Source organism: Dama dama, chromosome 10 (assembly GCF_033118175.1).
Source record: "Dama dama isolate Ldn47 chromosome 10, ASM3311817v1, whole genome shotgun sequence".
Lineage (NCBI taxonomy): Eukaryota > Metazoa > Chordata > Mammalia > Artiodactyla > Cervidae > Dama > Dama dama.
The window spans coordinates 9,517,789-9,534,251 of record NC_083690.1 but is presented as its reverse complement, the minus strand read 5'-3'; positions in this window follow the sequence as shown (position 1 = coordinate 9,534,251).

The window sequence follows — 16,463 nt, the reverse complement described above, 5'->3', positions numbered from 1 at the left end:
GTAAACACAGCTATTTCAAAGAATGTATGACTTCTCTTCCAACTAAAGTGCCATGCAAAATGGTAAAGCTGAGCTTTGTCAGCTAGAACAGGTAAACAGAAGAGCTCAACTGAAATCATTTCTAGTTGAATCCGTTGTTTATGATGATACTGTTGTTTGGTTTTGGGGTTTTTTGGTGGATCTTAGATCCCTGACCCAGGATCAAGAACAATAGTGAAAGTACAGTGTCCTAACCCCTGGACTGTCAGGGAATTCCCAGATACTGTTTATTGTTTGGAACTAAAACAGTCTTGATCATGTTTCTTTCCAGAAGGACTCCCCTCGAGAGCTCTTGCTGGGCCTAAGGGACTGCTATTACAGTTAGAAGCTAGAGAATTCGACAATAAAAAGCTAACATTTACTGAGTGTTGGTAATGTGCTAGCTCTTGCAATAGGCAAGTTGTACATAATAACTCATTTAATCTCTCCAAGAACTCTACATGGTCATGCATTTGTTAAGGCTAAGTTCAGTTACAAGTAACAGAGATCCAAAATGTCAATGACCTAAATAAGATAGAAGTTAGAATCTGCCTGCAATGCAGGAGACCCAGGTTTGATCCCTGAGTCAGGAAGATCCCCTAGAGAAGGAAATGGCAACCCACTCCAGTATTCTTGCCTGAAAAATCCCATGGACAGAGGAGTCTGTCGGGCTACAGTTCATGGGATCACAAAGAGTCTGACACTATAACTAAGCAACTATCACTAACACTTACTTTTCTGTGATGTACAAATCTGTGATGAAGTAGTCCAGGGCTGACATGGCAATTCCACACTGTCAGAAAAACAACTTTCTTCTGTCTTGTCCATCTACTGGGCATGACTGCCATTCTCCATTCCTAAAACGATCTCACGTTCCAGATGGCTGCTCCATCTCCAGCCATTACACCTGCACTCCAGCTCAGGGTAAGGAGAAAAGGGGTGGAGAGGGGCAACAGCCCCGCCCAGAATTCCCCACATCATTTTTATCTACGCCCTATTGGCCAGAAGTCAGTCACATGACTACCCATAGCAGCAAAGGAAGCTGGGGAAAGTAGTCTTCATTTGGCATCACTATTGTTTGTTTAGTCAATAAGTGTCTGACTCTTTTCAACCCCACGGACTGTAGCCCACCAGATTCTGTCCTTGGGATTTCCCAGGCAAGAATACTGGAGTGGGTAGCCATTCCCTTCTCCGGGGGATCTTCCCAAGCCAGGGATCAAAACTTTGTCTCCTGCAGTGGCAGGTGGATTCTTTATCACTGAGCTGCCAAGGGAGCCCCTCATTTGGCACAGCCCTAGCTAAAATGCAGGGGAGATAGGATCTTGGGGGGAAATGAGCAGTCTTTACCACAGCTAAGATACTATTGTTAATCCTCTTTCACAGAGGAAAAAAGCTCAGAAGTTAGTAACTTGACCAAGGTCACAGCCTTAATAGGTGATGAGCTAGAATTTGCAAAATGCTATTTTGTGACACTTTTTCTCCTGTACCTGGCAATGGTAAGGTATTGGTTACTAACTTTACTATGTTGCTCAGAAGAGAAAAATTATACAAAAACAGTGTTTTTAGAATTTTACTCTATTATACTCAAATCACTATTTTATCAACCAGAAATATTTCAGAGTGCCACTGTCCCTGTGACAGAATACTGAGTAGACAAACAGAAAATAGGTTTTCCCCTTCTCCAGGGGATGTGGGCAAATGAGTCAGCCCCACTCATGTCCCAGATGGCTTTGAGCAGCAGATCAGCCTTCTCCCTCTCCAGGGCTCACCATGGCTATGTCTGTAGCATCTTACACCCTTCACAGAAATTAACCCAAAATGGATTATACCCCTAAATGTAAAATATGAAACTATAAAACTCCTAGAAAATAACACAGGAGAAAACCTAAGTACATGACACTGGACATAGTGATGACTTTTTAAATATAACACCAAAGGCACAATCCATTTAAGAAATACTTGATGAGCTAGACTTCACTAAAATTATTTTTTTTTAATTCTGCTCTATGAAAGACAATGTCAAGAGAATGTGAAGACAAGCCACAGACTGGAAGAAGATATTGGCAAATGACACATCTGATACAGGTCCATCACCTGAAATATACCAATAACTCTTAAAACTCAACAATAAGGAAATAAACAACCTGATTTAAAAATGGGTCAAAGACCTTAAAAGACACCTCACCCAAGAAGATACACAGATAACAAATAAGCATATGAAAACATGCTCTGCATCATATGTTTTCAGGGAAATGCAAATTACAACAACAGTGAATAGCACTACATACTTATTTAAAAGGCCAAGATCTGAAACAGCATCATCAAGTGCTAGGGAGGACATGGAGCAACAGGAACTCTCAGGCATTGTTGGTGGGAATGCAAAATGGTCCAGCTACTTTGGAAGACAGTCTGGTGGTTTTCTTTAATATTTTACTTATTTATTTACTTATTTGGCTGCACCAGGTCTTAGCTGCAGCCTGTGGGATGTAGTTCCCTGACCAGGGATGGAACCCGGGCCCCTGCAGTGGGAGCGTGGAGTCTTAGCCACTGGACCACCAGGGAAGTCCCAGTCTGCTGGTTTCTTACAAAACTAAACACATTCTTACCATAGGATCCAGCAAGCTCGCTCCTTGGTGTATACCCAAAGGAGTTGAACACTTTAGTCCCCACAAAAAACCTGTATGTGGATGTTTATAGTAGCTTTATTCATAAGCCGTGGTACATTCAGACAACAGAATATTATTCAGCGCTAAAAAGAAATGAGCTATCAAACCATGAAAAGAATGGAGAAATCTTAAATGCACATTATTAGGTGAAAGGAGCCAGTGTGAAAAAGCTATGCAGTTTACACACTACATAAAATGAGTATGTAGTGAGATGAGTCTGAGGGTATGACATTTTAGAAAAATCAACAGAAGAGTCACAGTAAGATCAGTGGTTCCCAGGGGTTGGGGTTGGGGTTGGGGGAAAAGAATGAATAGTGGAGCACGGGGGGTTCAGGGGGCAGCAAAACATTGTGTGTGATACCATAATGATGGATCCAAGGGATTATATTAATACTATGTCCAAACCCACAGCATGCACACCACCAGATGAGCCTTGATATAGACGTCAGGTGATTCAGGATGTGTCAGGATAAGTTCATCACATGTGCCCCTCTGGGGGGGATGCTGATAATAGGAAAGGGTCTGGTAGGGGATGGGGGTGCAAGGTATATGAGAAACCCCTGTACCTTCTCTCAGTTTTGCTTTGAACTTAAAACTGCTTTCTTTTTTTGTCCTATTTAGCTTACTTATTAATTTATTTTGCTGCACAGGTCTTAGCTGTCAAACGCAGGAGGTTTACTTATGGCATCTGAACTCTTAGTCGCTCATTCAGGATCAGGTTCCCTGACCCGGGATCGAACCCAGGCCCGCTGCATTGGGAAAGTGGAGTCTTAACCCACTGGACCACCAGGGAAGTCCCTAAAACTGCTCTTTAAAAAAAAAAATCTTACATTGGAGTCAAGGCACCTCCTAAAACAGATCTAGATATAGGTTACTAGGGAAAAGGCTTAAGGCTCTATGCCAAGCCTCCCACTCCCATTAAATTATAAAATATTAGCGGTCTGGATCAATGGCTCTCAAACACCAATGTATATCAGAATCACCCAGGGAGCAAGTTAAAATTCGAGATTTTCAGCAGCCTTGCCCTCCCCACCGCCAGCAAAGTTCTGATTCAGGGAAGTTGGGATGTACCCTGAATCTTTACTATTAAGTCTCCCAGCAGTGGCCAGCAATACAGGTTCAAGGACCACAGTTTAAGAAACATGGGCCCAAAGGATCTCTGTAAAGATCTTGACATAAGGCGTCTTGCAGGGTCTGTTCCAGCGCTAAACAAGCAGCGCCCCCAGCAGACAAGGAAGACTCTGGAGCCCCGTTGTTGGGTGAGTGAGCTGCAAGGACAGCTGCGCTGTGGGCCAGGAGCCGCTAGATGGCAGTGCTCAGCCGGAAACAGAGCCCCCGCTTGGTCTGGGGGGACCTGCCCAGGGGGAAGGAGCCGGAGCCACCCCCACAACCTTCCCCAACCGGTTCACAGAGGGTGGGCCAGGCAAGGAGCCTTGGGAACACACGCGTGTGCAGCTGAGGCAGGAATGAATGCTCATTTGGGGGTGTGACATTATCATCAGTAATGACAGTAGCTCACATCAGCTGCCAGGCACTGTTCTAGCCAAATTAAGATCATGCTGTGTCTATTTCCCATTTTATTATGCGCATTTCCTCATTTCTTGAAATAGTCTTCAAGAGCATGCTTTACAAAGGCTTCAAAATTTTCTACCTAATTTAACTAATAAGATGCCTTTAATCAGTCCCCTATCTAGACTAGGTTTTTATGTTATTTCTTTGTGCCTTCTGTTCCAAGTAACACTAGACTTGATACTATCGCCTTAGAAGGAGTTGCCACAATTCTGATTTTTTTTTCCCTCTTGGGGTAAATGTTTAGAAGTGGAATTACAGGATCAAAGTGAAAGTGAAGCGACTCAGTCGTGTCCGACTCTTTGCGACCCCACGGACTGTAGCCTACCAGGTTCTTCCATCCATGGAATTTTCCAGGCAAGAGTACTGGAGTTGGTGGCCATTTCCTTCTCCAGAGGATCTTCCCGACCCAGGGATTGAACCTGGGTCTCCCACATTGCAGGCAGACGCTTTACCATCTGAGCCTCGAGGGAAGCCCACAGAATCAAAAGCTAGGGCCATTTTTAAAGATCTTGATATAGATGGCAAACTTATTTTTTGGAATATTGGAAGTTTGCCCTCAGGAGCAGCATGTATGAATGTACATCAGCCTGGATTTCCCAGCACTGAGTTGTATCCACTTATGTTTCCAAAACTGTATCCAAGGGAATTCCCTGGCAGTCCAGAGGTTAGGACTCCATGGTCTCACTGCTAAGAGTCTGGGTTCGATCCCGGGTTAGGGAGCTAAAATTCTACAAGGCAAACAGCACAGCCAGGGGCAAGGGGAAAAAAAATGTACCCAAAGCACAGTATTTCTTTTTATTTTTTTTCCTTTATTTATTTATTTTTTCAGTGGGTTTTGTCATACATTGATATGAATCAGCCATAGATTTACACATATTCCCCATCCCGATCCCCCCTCCCACCTCCCTCTCCACCTGATTCCTCTGGATCTTCCCACTGCACCAGGCCCCAAAGCACAGTATTTCTTTTTAAAATGTGAATTTCACAAAGTAAAGTTGAACTTCCTATTCATATATTGATTGGTCATTTGTATTTCTGCCTCTGAATTCTCTGTTCGTATCTCTTTATTTTTCCTTTTTGGTGTATTACTTGTCACAGTCCCATTTTCTTTTCAATTTGTTTATATTGGTGATGAACAAAAGTTTAAATTTATGCTATAATCAATCTTTTATTTGTAATAAAAATATTGCCCATTTTTATGCTTATAAGGTTAAATATTCATGAATGTTTTCCTTGTTTATGTTTTACATTTAACTTTCTAAAATTATTAAATATTAACTACTTATTCAAATATTTTTATTTTTTAATATTTATTTGACTGTACCAGGTCTTAGCTGCAGCATGTGGGATCTAGTTCCTGACCAGGGAATGAACGTGGGCCCTCTGCATTGGGAACATGCAGTCTTAGCCACTGGAGCACCAAGGAAGTGCCTCAAATGTTTCTAATTTTTTTTTTTTTTCAAATGGTTCTAATATTTATTGTTACTCTTATTTTTACTCATTTGGCTGCACTGGGTCTTAGCTGCAGCAGGTAGGACCTTTAGTTGTGGCATGTGGATCTAGTTCCCTGTTGTGATTGTTCAGTCACTCAGTTGTGTGTGACATTTTGTGACCCCATGGACTGCAGCACACCAGGCTTCCCTGTCCTTCACCAATCCCTGGAGCTTGCTCAAACTCAAATCCATTGAGTCGGTGATGCCATCCAACCATCTCATCCTCTGCCGCCCCCTTCTCCTCCTGCCTTCAATCTTTCCCAGCATCGTGGTCTTTTCCAATGAGTCAGTTCTTCACATCAGGTGGCCAAAGTATTGGAGCTTCAGCTTCAGCATCAGTCCATCCAATGAATATTCAGGACTGATTTCCTTTAGGATGCACTGGTTGGATCTCCTTGCAGCCCAAGGAATTCTCAAGAGTCTTCTCCAACACCACAGTTCAAAAGCATCAATTCTTCAGCGCTGAGCTTTCTTTATGGTCCAACTCTCACATCCATTGGCTTCCCTTATGGCTCAGCTGGTAGAAATCTGCCTGGAATGCAGGAGGCCTGAGTTTGATCCTTGGGTTGGGAAGATCCCCTGGAGAAGGGAAGGGCTACCCACTCCAGGATTCTGGCCTAGAGATTTCCATGGACTGTATAGTCCATGGGGTCAAAAGAGTCGGACACGACTGAGTGACTTTCACTTTCACTTTTCTCACATCCATACATGACCACTGAACTACTGGACCCTGACCAGGGATCAAACCCAGGCCCCTTTATTGGGAGCTCAGAGTCTTAGCCACTGGACCACCAGGGAAGTGTCTACATTTAACTTTTTAAGGTCTCAATATACCTCGGAGCATGAAATGATGCTCTAACAATTTTCTCCCCAAATATTCAACTTTCCCCACACCACTTATTGACTAACCCATCCCTTCCATCATTTGTGCTATTTTCTGATAGAATATCATGTATATTTTCTGGAATATCTATCCTGTTTCATTGTATGTGCCAACACCTAACTTTTAATTAAAGTCTTTTATTTCAAAATTTCCTTAGCTAATCTCAGCTGGGAATTCTTTCAGCTAAACTAAAGTACTTCTGATCCGTTTCCAAAAATCCCTCTGGACTTTTAATAGAACTATAAATTCAACTTTGAATGGTAAATTCAAAATTAATTTGGAAGGAGTTCCCTGGTGGCCTAATGATTAGGACTTGGGGCTTTCACTGCTCTGGCCCAGGTTCAATCCCTCGTCTGGGAACTGGGATCTTGAAAGTCAAAAAAAAAAAAGTTAACTTGGAAAGATTCAACACTCAACTGTGGAGACAATATGGGGAAACGAGTGCTTGCAGACAATGCTGGAGGCAGTATAAACTGGTCTTTCAGAAAGAGGATTTGAGTGTCTCCATCAAACTCTTAACTATATCTGCGCTTTGACCCAGACATTCTATGTCTTGGTATCTAGGAATTTCACACATAAGCACAAAACATTCACTGCAGCACTTCTTGCAATAGACTACAGGAGATAAACTAAATGATATCATAGAGATTGGTTAATAAACTATGGGATGGCCAAACTCCGAAATACTACTAGCAGCAAGCTGGTCTGCATGTACAGAGAAGGAGGTTCTTGATTTAACGTGAAGAGAAGAAAAGCAAACTGCTAAACAAATGCCTACAGTATAATTCCATTTATTATTTTTATAATATAAATATATAAAAATACATAATGATAGGAAAGAGTCTACAGCAGGGGTCAGCCTTCTGTTAAGCACTAGACAGTAAACATTTTGGGCTTTGTGAACCACAAGGTCACAACTATTCAACTCTGGAAATGTAGCCCTAAACTGGATGCATGTATGTAAACAAACGAGTGCAAATAAAACTTTATTCACAAAACCAGGCAGGGGACAGAATTTGGCCCTCAGATTCTAGGCTGCGGTTTGCCGACTTGTGGTTCAGAAAAATAGGTACCAAAATGATGTTAAAATTACTGCCTCTGTGGTAAAAGTGGGAGGAGGTGGAGGGGAATTCTTAGGGGGAAAGAAGAGGATTGTGAGATCTGACAGCAGACTCCTCAGGCCCAAATCCCGACTCCAAGGTCGCTGGGCCCATTCATCAGCGCCTAACTCCGCATCAGGAATCCCCAGGACAAGTCCTGCCCTGGGGGTTTGAGGGACCAAGGAGGCTACTACCCCTATTTTGGATGAGGACCATTCCACATTATATTTATCCACTCTACCATATTAAATAAACTAAATGGCAAATGCTATTATAAGAACTTTATGATATTAACTTACTTATATCTGCATTAATTTTTGCAGAAACTAATGCCTGCGGCTGGCTATTTGTTATGTAAACGATATTGATAATAACGTTCAGGTAGCAAAGGACAGGTGGCTCAGCGATAAATTATCCACCTGCCAATGCAGAAGACACGGGTTCCATTCCTGGAAGATCCCCTGGAGGAGGGAATATCCCCTGGAGTAGGAAATGGCAACCCACTCCAGTATTCTTGCCTGGAGAATCCCATGGATAGAGGAGCCTGGCGGGCTGCAGTCCATGAGGCTGCAAAGAGTCAGACACAATTTAGTGACTGAGCACACACACACACAACAAAAGACATATTCACACGCCTCTGGTCAATAACATGTTAAGTCATTAAATTTACTTAAGCTTAGTAACAGCAACTCATCCACGTAGTAGATGAGGAAACTGAGGCACAGAACAGTTAAGTGGGTTTGCTCAAGGACACACAGCTCATCAGTGGTGGAACCAGGTTATTTGAATCCAGGCAGCCTGTGTCCAGAGATTGCACATCAGCATTTCTTTTTTTTAGTCCTGCTGTGTTGTTCTGTTTCTTTAAATAGCGTGCCAGCCATTCTAATAAAGAATTCCATTTTTATGCTAAAGAAAAGGCATGATTGAGGGGGAAAGAAGCTATTCTCTCTTTATGCTGAGACCATGAAACACCATCATTTAACCGGAGTGAATAAAAAGCAAAATTAAACACTTAAAATGATACCAAATGACACACTCCCAATTGGATCACAAGTTTCAGCGAAACGAGGATTTGATCCAGTAAAGTCACACAGAGAGTCTGGATTTTAGAGAGATGAAATTCCAAGTTTTAGTCCCAGCTGGGGATCCTCAGACAAGTCACCCCACCTTTCTGAGCAGCAGCTTCTCCACCGGTCAACAGGCACATAGGCATGCCTCAGGGGTTGCAGTAAACTTACAATGGAATATGTGCATGTAAAGTACCCAAGATGGCATCACCAACTCGATGGACATGAGTTTGAGCAAGCTCCGGGAGTTAGTGATGGACAGGGACGCCTGGCGTGCTGCAGTCCATGGGGTCACAAAGAGTCGGACACAACTGAGCTACTGAACTGAACTGGGAGTACCCAAGAGACAGAGGAGAAACAGGGTTATCAGCCCCGCTGGCCGTCCATCTCCCTGAGGGCAAAGCACAAATTCCTGCAGGATTGGCGGACTTCCTGTTTGTCTTGGCCCATCCTCCTGCAGGCCGAGAAGCCCAAGCCTGCTCTGCCCACAGCCGCGGGTCTGTCTCCTGCCAAAGGCTAATGGAAGGATTACAGCCCCAGCTGGAGCCCAGGAAGGACTTCAGAGGCAAAGCCCTAGAAGGCAGACCCGAGGCACCGTCAGTGCCCTGGTGCAGCTTGGGGATGGGAGGGCGTTTGCGGGGATCGGGGTTGGCGGGGTGGTCAGGGAACAGGAACTAAACCCTGAGAATGAGTAACTCCAAGTTACGGTTCATAGATTCCTGAGTATCCCAAGCCGGGACCTCAAATCCTGGACCAGTGAGAGGGCCCGTTTTAGAGGTGGGCAAGGTGAGGCCCAGGCTTCCCTGATAGCTCAGTTGGTAAAGAAGCTGCCTGCAATGCTGGAGACCCCGGTTCGATTCCTGGGTTGGGAAGATCCGCTGGTGAAGAGATAGGCTACCCACTCCAGTATTCTTGGGCTTCCCTTGTGGCTCAGCTGGTAAAGAATCTGCCTGCAATGTGGGAGACCTGGGTTCAATCCCTGGGTTGGGAAGATCCCCTGGAGAAGGGAAAGGCTACTCACTCCAGTATTCTGGCCTGGAGAATTCCATGGACTGTATAGTCCATGGGGTCACAAAGAGTCAGACACGACTGAGCGACTTCCACACACAAGGTGAGGCCCAGTAGGCTGGACAGCCCTTCCTGAAGGAGCCTGGAAAGGCATCCACTTGTTCTCCCAGAGGCCCTGACTCCAGGGAGGCCAAAGCCAGCCCCATCCACAGAAGGTGCTCAGTTGGGCCAACAGTGTGTGTTGAACTTAAGCTTCCTTAACCAGCTGTGCCCTCTACAATTCACCTTCACCCTGGGGATGTCGGCATCACTCACGGATCTGATCTGAATGGACCACCCCCAACAAACAGGACTTCATGGAACTTTCACAGTCAGTCTAGGCTCCTGTTACCCAGTTTGACAACAAAGGCGTAGACCAAGCAGCAAGTTCAAAAGAATTAGGGAGTGAGGTCCTGAATGGTCCAGCAATGGGATTGGGCACTGGGAGGTGATGCAGGGTGGGAGGGCATAGGGAGGTCCTTAGGGGAATGGAAAAGGACTGTGGCATCTGGTGACAGACTCCGCGGACTCAAACCCTGATGCCAGGGTCGCTGGGCCCGTCCATCACTCACTCAGCACCGGGAATCACCTGGACAAGCCCCGGCCCCAGGAGGACTGTCCCTTTAAGGCCCTGGTGGGTGGGCCCAGCCGTTTCCATGGAGCTGAGTCTAGGCTGTTTCTCAAGCCTTCCCCACTCCAGGGCCAGACAGGAAGTGAGACCCCGCAGAAGGACCGGCGCCCAGCCGGCGCCCAGCCTTAGCCGGATAGTCACAGCAGAGCCGAGGTCCCACCCCACCTCATGCGGGTCAGGCCTTTTCAGGGTGCCTGGCTCTGCGGAGGCAGGAACACGGTTTCGGCATCTGCTTGCATCTGAGTGCTGAGCGCCTGAGGGCCGTTCTCAAACCCAATCCAAGTTCAGCCAGCTGACCAGGTCGTTCAGGTCACACCTGCATCTTTCAGTCCCGGGGCAGGCCCCCGACCCCAGGAGGTAGTTAACCAGTGTCACCCCTACTGGCTCAAGTCAAAGAAACCTGTCCACGCTCCCAATTCTCTTGTATTTGAACCAAAGCTCTAGCTCAACGGGGAATGCTCACAAGTATATCTTCTAGACAGGGCAGAAGTAGACAGATAACGTGTTTGGATCGTGGTTTGGGCACCCCCTTTAACCTACAGTGCCTCTGTCTTCTCATCTGTAAAATGGGCATCCCTTCAGCCCATCAGGATGTGTTTACCCAATGTCCACTCAGTGACAGGCACAAGGGGTATGAATACAAGTGGCCTCTAGGAAACGCAGGAGTTTCCAGGCAAAAGTAAGGCCGTAAACAAAATCACGGTAGGCTGAGGAACAAGGGACAGAGAGCATGACTGGGGAAGGGGGAGGTCCATGAGAGGACATGGAAGACGAACCACAAAAAGAATAAAGAATAACGGGAGGGCCTTCTCAAAGAGGGGGCAAACCCCTCAGCACCGGCACCTGCTGAGAACCCAGAGCGGTGCGGGGGTGGACAGCAGACCAGCCCCAGGCCCTGGTCCTCCCCAGCCTCTTAGGACCAGCCCCGCACACAGGACCTGGAGGTAACCCTCATAGCCCCCAAGCCCCCCAACCCCTGCGAGCCGGGAGCCTGTGCCCGCGCTGACCGCCTACCAGAGCCGGGACATCTGGAAGGGAGCCCACGGTGTGGGGTCACTGGCAGCCACCAGTCGAGCTGATTTAACCCGGGTTTCATTCAGCGGCTTTGTCTTCCGACGTCGGGGTCCCACAACGAGGGGCATCTCCGGCGGCCCCGCTGGGCCCAGCAGCCACGCTCTGTGCTCCTTGTGGGCTGAAGCCGAGGGCACGAGCCCCCAGGCACAGCCGGCCCTTCCCCTTCGCGGCGGGCACCGGGACCACTCGCCGCCGACCTGAGACCACCAGCTCCCCCAGAGAACCCCCCTGCGGCCTGGGGAGTCTCAGTGCTCCCCTTTAATCCCTTAACACCCTCAGGACTTAACACGCCTCCGCTCCTCTGGAGAAACGGAGCCAGTCTTTCTTGTGGCCCCATGGCTAGGATGAAGAACTAGGTGCTCACCCGGAGCGGGTACCCTTCAGTGGGAGACATCACCTCTCTCATCCTTGGGAACACCCTTCTTTACAGACAGTGAGAGGGAGGCAGGATGGTCAACACTTGCCCTGTGGGTGGACTGTCCCCACGGGGCTCCATGCCCTCTCAGCACAGCAGTGGGCAGTCACAAAGTCAGAGACACCCAAGCCTCACTCTCCTCATCCGGAAAACAGAATTGACGGACCTGCCCCCCCAGCTCGCCAGGTATTCTCACCCTTTTCATGCCAATGTTCATTACTATACAAGGTACCCATCTGGACAAGCTGGCAAGGGAAGAGCTCCATTATTTCATCTGAAAACAAATAGAGCAGTTTAGAGTGTATGTAACCCTTTTTGTATAGTTTTTCAAGAATATATTTATCAAGGAGATCAAACCAGTTCAGTTCTCGAGGAAATCAACCCTGAATATTTATTGAAAGGACTGATGCTGAAGCTCCGATCCTTTGGCCACCTGATTGCAGTCGACTCATTGGAAAAGACCCTGATGCTGGCCAAGGCTGAAGACAGGAGGAAAAGGGGGTGACAGAGGATGAGATGGTTGGGTGGCATCACGAACTCAATGGACATGAGTTTTGGGCAAACTCCAGAAGACGGTGATAGACAGGGAAGCCTGGTGTGCTGCAGTCCACGGGGTCACAGAGCTGGACACGACTCAGCAATTTAACAACAAATGTACCACGCCAGCCTTATCTTCTGCTCCTTGTAACAGGATCCAAGCTGAGTGAATGCAATGGCTGGTGCGTCCCGGGACCAAGGTCCTTCGGTTCCTGCCGTGTCCATCGGCCCCAGTCTTGGCCCATCTTCCCTCACAGTTGCAGGAAGCCACAAACCACCAGGCTCAACTCCACACAAGACGACATCCAAGACGAGACAGCTCAGGAGGACTTGTCATCTGAGCCTTTCTGTACCATTTCCCCACATGCATGTGTCATCAATGAAAAACTTTCATTGTAAACAGGGGTAATAGTAGGACTCCGGATTTTTTTTATTTTGCCTTTTAAAGGCAGAAACCCTGTCCTCCCCCCCCACCCCCCCAGACCTTTGAATGGGTGGGGAGTCCAGGAATCTGTATTTTTAAACCTCTCCCAAGGTGACACAGCCCTGCCAGGAGGCTGTCTCCCAGGGCAGAGCTTCTGGTGAGCTCTGATTCACAGGGCCCTGGGATGTTGTGGGTGCAGACTTCCTCCTGTCAAGCCCAGTGAAACAGCCTGCCCGAGAGGAAGGCACTCGTCATGTCCAGACTTCCTGAAAGCACAGGGACCAAAGGCGGCTGGGCAAGCAGCCAAGGGGAGGGGCAGGCTCCTCTGACGGCACCAGCTGACCTCAGCCTTGGGGCTGAGAAGCCCGGAGCCACCGGTTCAATTAACAAATCTGGAAAGGGGCCAAGCAACACCTCTCTGCATTCTCCTCAGCACACACCGGAGGTCCCAGGACGGTGCTCCTCACTTGAGGAGCTTCAAAAACTCCAGTGCCTGGGTCCCACCGTAAGGAGTCCCATCTGGTCTGTCTGGGGTACGCCTGAACACGCTGCTTCTAATATGCAGGCTGGGTGAGAACCACGGGGCTGGAGAGAGAAGAAACAGGGAGAGCAGCTGGAACCACTGCAGAACCCAGGAGATCCTTCTCCCACGCTGCAAATGGATTTTTATCCAGCCACATCGCCTCACGCAAACAGCACCTGGGTCGCTTCCCGTGTGCCAGCTGTGGCCCGGGCCTCTCCAGCCCACCCAGCCTCTGAGATAGGGCTCAGCTCCCTGACCAAGCCGCCCTCTTCACCACCACACACTGGTTCCTGTCGGACTGTGAAGGCCCAGCAAGAAAGAGAGGGACTTTTCATGAAAACATGGAAACCTTCAAGTCACCTTTTATTTACTCGTTCATTCAAGAACATGTTCAAGTTCCTACACTTTGTGCCAGGCACTGACATCCAGACAGCCCGGGTTTTCAAACTGGCTGTGAAATCAACGTGGTAGTTCACATACAGGATCCTGTTCAGGGAAATACACGTGTCTGTGTGTGTGTCCACACTAGGTTTCCATGGGAAGGTTATTTCTTACCATTGATCATGGTCTAAAATGCCTGAGAAACACTTAAGAAGCCCCAAACTGCCCCTCAGAACTTCACGGTAGTTACAAATGTCTACAGATACACCCGGAAACCAACACTGCTTTTGTGGCCGTGAGGCTCACCAAAGGAGACAGGTGAGAAAAGCCATCAGCCTCCTCCATGGTTTGGTACACGTTCTCCCCTGCCCCCCCCCCCCCACACCCCCAGAAACTTCAGCCCAGCACCACTGCCACCCCTACATAAATACCAGTGGTCCGAGACGCCAGTGGTTCCTCAAATGCCAAAGATATGGAGGCACCTACCTTGGTGGACTTACGGAGGATGTCTGGATCCTGAGTCCACCAGGCCCCAAAAGCGGATGAGAGCAGCCCAGAGAAGGCAGTGGTGGCAAGCGGCCCCAGCGCCCCCAAACCCCTCAGTCAGGCTGCACATCTGCGTAGCCCACCTCGTGGCTGCAGGAAGCCCAGGGCTCTCGAGTTTTCCATGGCAGCTCTGAGCACACACGCACCACACCGGCAGCAGGGGCTGTCTCAGTTCTGCCGAGTGCAGCGCGGGCACCAGGGCGGCACCTGGATGCAGACCTCACGCCTACCAGCACCCCTCCCCCGGGTTCTGAAGGCCTGGCTCCCCAACGCGAGGATTAAGAACTCATAAAGGAAGGTCATTTGGACTTGCTGGACTGTGGCATCCCAGCAGGCATTCTACTTCAGTCTGGAAAATAAGCCCCTCACAAACATGTGGATTAGCTTTTGCCCTAAAACTATTACTTCACAGACCGCAGGCTTCACCCTGTTCTGGGTACCTATGCCTCTGGTTTCAGACTATCCCAGGATACAGTGAGACCCATCTTCAAGCCTGGAGCTTCCAAGTTCGTCTCTCACATCCCTCAAGTGTCTGACTCGTGCGTGGCTCAGTACTTACTGCTATACCGCCAAAAGTCAAGCAGCATAGTTAAGAGGCCACACACATGAAGGGACTCAGAAACCTACAGAAAATCATGTGGCAGGTTACTCTCCAGAACAGTTCAGCTTTTACCTTTGAAGCATGAAGGAAAAGGTAAGTTGAAAGGGCCTGGCCTTTATGCTGTCTGACATTTTAATTTTCTTTACAAAAATGCACATTTAAAAAAAAAACCAAACAGCCACATTCCAGAGTTAAGGACTCCAGGGATAGGAGGCAGATTCTAAGTGTAGATGTAAATGGTTATCCACGGAATTCAAGTCACTAAGTTTCACATCCTTTTTTTTCATCCCACGTCACAAACGGTGAAACAGAGCCCAGGCTGGCGAACTTACCCAGGCTCCCACACCTAAGTGGCGAAGCCGGCTTTCAAATCCACGCGATTTCAAGCAAAGATTCTTCCTTCACACAAAGGGGCAAAAGGCAAATGAAAATTGTGAGATCATTTCCGTCTGCGAGTTGTACAAATATCCAGCAGCTAAGATACAAGGAAAAAGGCACTCCTACGACCCTGTTGATGGAAGTTATTAACCGTTCCTACTTTGGTAGGACCTATCAACATTTTATGTACAAATTCCTTTGAACCAGCAATTTTACCTGCAGAAATTTATCCCAGAGGAATCACTGTTAACTACAATAAAACATGGGATCCCCGTAACGTCCCAGATGTGTAAGAAATTGTTTAGTCATAAAATATCACCACATGTAATCTTATGCAGAAAGACCTGCTATTGTATGGCTGGATTTTTGCAGCTTTTTAAAAAAATTACACAATACAAATAAAATGAGAGGCCATCAGAAATTTGGAGTAAAATCAGTGAAAAGCCAGTTTTACTGAGGGCCACAAAACTTGTGTTTGACTCTCAAAACCCTCTTGCATCATGGGCTGGTGTGCGCTGGACTCCACAGAGAACATGCAGGTCCCGTCACAGGAAGTAAAAAAACCCTGTCAGATGAATTAATGTAACACACAGAGCAACCCCCACTAAAACATCACATACCTCACCCACACTCCAGTGTGGGGTTTGTAAGCTAGACAAAAGCAATGTAAGGTCACCTGAACTGATCAAAGTTGTAACGGCTTCCGAGAAGGGTGCAGGGACCACGAAAACATCTGCTCAGAATAACCTCCTAAATTTAACTAAACATATGAAATCTTAAGTTTCTTTTCACTTTGAAATACACCCAGATAATCTAGTGGATGAAGCGGCAGGCTATACAAAATAAAGTGCAGTTAAGATTCATCTGCTATAGTCACTACACTTCTCAGAACATTCCGGTAGTAAGTAAAGGTGCCCAAAACTTAATGATTCACTCACAATACTTTTCTGAAATTAACTGTGCTGCCTGTGTCCCCAGGTGAAGGCCCATTTCCAAACCACCTCTTTGGCGTCTTGCACCTTCACCGCATCGAGGCTGGCTCACCCTCTCGGCTGGGTCTTGGTGACCCCCTTAATATTCGACAAGATTGGAAACTTAGCCCAGTTT